Here is a 4,152-nt window from a genome sequence, read left to right on the forward strand (position 1 = left end):
CTGCTCAAAGCAGGACCATCCCCACCTAGATCATCCCAGCCAAAGCTTTGTCTGGGTGAGTCTTAAAAACCTCCAAGGATGGAGATTCCACAACTTCTCTGGGTAACCTGTTCCAGTGCTTTACTACCCTCCTAGTGAAAAAATTCTTCCTAATATCTAACCTAAACTTCCCTTGCTGCAACTTGAGACGTTTGCTCCTTGTTCTGTCATCTGTCACCACTGAGAACAGTTCAGCTCCATCCTCTTTCAAACCTCTCTTCAGCTAGTCGAAGGCTGCTATTAAATCCCCTCTCAGTCTTCTCTTCTCTAGACTAAATAAGTCCAGTTCCCTCAGCCTTTCCTCATAACTCATGTGCCCCAGCTCCCTCACTATTTTCATTGCCCTCTACTGTACTCTCTCCAATTTGTCTACATCCTTTCTGTAGTGGGGGCCTCAAAACTGAACACAGTTCTCCAGGTGTGGCCTCATTAGTGTTGAACAGAGGGGAATAATCACTTCCTTTGCCCTGCTGGCAACACACCTACCAATGCAGCCCAGTATGCCATTAGCCTTCTTAGCAGCAAGGGCACACTGTTGGCTCATATTTAGCTTATTGTTCACTGTAACCCCCAGGTCCTTTTCTGCAGAGCTGCTGCCCAGCCAGTCAGGCCCCAGCCTGTACTAGTGCATGGGATTTTTCCATCCTAAGTGCAGGACTTTGCATTTGTCCTTGTTGAACCTCATGAGATTCCTTTTGGCCCAATCCTTGAATTTGTCCAGATCACTCTGAATCCTAGCCCTATCCTCCAGCATTCAGAAATCCTGGTACAGGGATTTAGATGTATGTTTGATGTGCTGTAAAAAGAGGTTTTTCTGATAAGGGCTATTGATCTGCCCTGGGACTGTGAGGTTAGTTCCCTGCTCTGCCACAAATGTCCTGTGTGATCTTGGGCAAGTCTTTCTGCTGGACCAACACAGCCACTCTTCCCACCCTACAGCTGGTCACCTGAGCTGGTCAAAGCTATCCTGAAGCCTCTATCAGTGCTAAGCCCTCTGCCTATTGACTAGCACTGGAGTGGCTGGCTGGGGTCAGCTGCCCCTCCAGTTCCCCAATATGAACTCCTGACCTGGAACAGAAAGTGTTTTTATGTTTGGGTTCAATCTGATCACAGACTGCTTTGCTGCTTTCTTTGGCTTGTGCTCTGATTGTTCTCTGGTTGATCTCCTTGTTTCCTGACCTGGCTTCTTTTTGGACTCTACTCTCAGCCTGACCTCCTGGCTTTCTCACCTGGATTGTTCCTGGACTCTGCTCACTTTTCTTGACTCTAACTGGTACCATGATCCCCAAGTAGCCCCACACCTGGCTACCTATGACTTAGTGCAACAGCACCCTACCTGCCTACTGGGTCCAGAAGAGCTAGCCAAAGTAGCAGCAGGTGGGGACCATGTATGGGCTAACTCAGTTTATCTAAGGAAATCAGTTGCCAATACTGGTTTCTTTGAAACTAATAGCAAAGCTCCTGTTGACTTCAGTCATACATGATAAAACCCTAAGTACCCATTAGTAACAGCTTGAATTTCTTTATTACATCAATCTACAGTCCATGCTTTCTGTTCCCCTGAGCAAAGCCCTTTTTACTTTGGGTTTATCTAGCAACTAAGGGTAGGTCTGCAATGTATTCACTGTAGCAATTTGGGAAAAATACCCAAACTGTGTCCATGTCCCAATATCTTTCTTTCAATTTATCTAAATCTAGCAATGTTGGGATCTAGCCTAATAATAAACATAAGCCAAGATAATATTTTTTGTTCCTCTGGACACTGAATTGGTACTTACCTCTCCTGCTCAAGGCCCTGTAATAATATGGCTGAATCTCAGTGTTGTAGGTTAGTGTAACTCCATTGGAGCCAATACGTTCCACCATCCAGTAATTTAGCTCAAAGCCTTTGCCCTATCTTCTTGAAACAAGAACTTGTCCATCATGTCCGACTTGATCACCTGCCCAAGGAAATCCATTCTGGTGGGACACACTTGGCTGTCTGCTGGGTTAGTTCTGCTACTGACAGAATCAGCCAGTATTCAGGTTTTAGTTTTTATTAACATGAACAAAAACTAGCTGTCTGAGCACATTATCTTATCATCTGAATTACATTGATTTCCCAGCAATTAGAGTCCTTTAGTATTATGTTATGTTTGCCCTGAGTCCTGGCCTGTCAAGTTCTTCACCTCTGATGTACCTCTTCTCTGGCAATATTTGACTTGCTGTAGTTTGGGCTCATTAAACAGCAACATATCTATATTAGTTTCACCCAAGGATTATTATTTAAATTTGAAATCTTTAGGTGCATCTTTAGCAGAATTCCACTTTCTTTGGATTGAATTTATATTTTGTTATTTGCTTCAATGGTAGCAGGAACAGGCACCCATCAATAAAAGATCTACATAACATCCTGCATTATTTCCTCAATGGATCCTTAATTTATTATTAGTTTTACACTGGGAAGCAAAACTGAGAGGCCTCTTGTGGTCATCCAGCTAGGGGGAAACGAAAATGTGTAAAATATTGCTAGCTCCAAATTTCCTCCAGTTTACTGAAGTGCTGGTTCAAGTAAAAGCTATAAGAAGAGAAGAGTAGGAAGATATAGGCTAGCAGGTCTAATTGAAAGTGAGGCACAAATGAATTGCTTTTCAAGCTTCATCACTGGGAGGTTGGACAGATGGGAAAAGAACATGATGAGGCTATAAGCCGAATTGTGTTTAAAGTACATATTTATTTTAGACTTTATATGACTTGGGGTCATATTTTATATTAAGATTTCATAATGCATAGATAGATATTAGGGTCGGAAGGAACCTCAGCAGATCATTGAGTCTGACCTCCTGCCCTGGGCAGGAAAGAGTGCCAGGGTCAGATGCTTGTCTAGTCTCCTCTTGAAGATCCCCAAGGAAGAGGAGAGCACCACCTCCCTTGCAATCCCATTTCAGATTCTCGCCACCCTTACCATAAAAAAGTTATTCCTGATGTCTAACTTGAAACTGCTCTCTGTCAGTCTGTGGCCTTTCTAGTTACTCCAAGGGGTGCCCTGGTAAAAAGAGCATCTCCTATCCCTTGCTGTCCCCTGCTTTAATAAATGGTTTAATACATTGTTATATGTTATAGATAATATAACCTTATAACCTGCTGTACCAGGGGTTTTCAACCTTTTTTTAACAAGTGTACCCCTTCTGTCTCAAAGTTTCAGCTCATGTATCCCTTTATATTAAAATTATTTTGGGGGCTGAGCATATGCACACATGTGCACACACATCCCTGTCTCTGCCTCTCCCAGCAGGTAAGTTGGGGAGGTGAAAAGGCCATGGGGGTGCAGATTGAGACCCCCGTGATGAGGGAGGGAGTGGGACACAGACAGGGGCAGGGGCTGGATTGAATGGGGCCCCAGCCAGGCTGGGTCATGAGACAATTGGAGCCCAGGCAGCTCATCCAGGGTGGAGGGGGGATCCTGCTGCTGTGCGCACCCCAATGGAGACCCGGGGGGCACGTGTCCCCCAATCTGTGCATGGGGCGGAAGTGACTGCTGCTGCACACTGGGCTTTGTGTGCTGCTGCAGCTTCCCTGGGAGCAGTGCAATGCCACCTGTGTGCAGCTGCCGGGCAGACAGGGGGTGCGGCACAGCCCGGTGGCAGTAGGCGCAGGGTGTCACACTGCTCCTGGGGCAGCTGCAGCATTGTGGAAAGCCCAGCATGCATTGGCAGCCACCTCTGCCCCACACAGACTGTGGGCACATTTGGACCTCCGCCAGGGTGCGCACAGTGGCACCCTCCCCCAATACCACCTATGACCTTTTTAAGTACTCTAGGGGTATGTGTATCCCTGGTAGACAACCACTGTGCTATACACTTCTCTGGCAGTTTGGTTATAACCATCCCTTGTTCCTACAGCTCACTTCTGTATTTATATAGAATAGATGTGTTGCTTTGAGGTTAAGCAGCTTGCAGAGGCACTAAAATCAAGGGATGTAGTGGTCATGGGCGATTTTAATTACCCAGACATCTGCTGGGAGGAGCAGTCAGCCGGGACGGACCGCTCCAGGAGGTTTCTGGCTGAGATGCAGGACCTCCACTTGATACAGGAGGTGCACAGTCCCACCAGAGGAGATGCCCTGTTGGACCT

The sequence above is a fragment of the Gavialis gangeticus genome, unplaced genomic scaffold (assembly GCF_001723915.1).
Source record: "Gavialis gangeticus isolate Ggan-Ray unplaced genomic scaffold, GavGan_comp1, whole genome shotgun sequence".
Lineage (NCBI taxonomy): Eukaryota > Metazoa > Chordata > Crocodylia > Gavialidae > Gavialis > Gavialis gangeticus.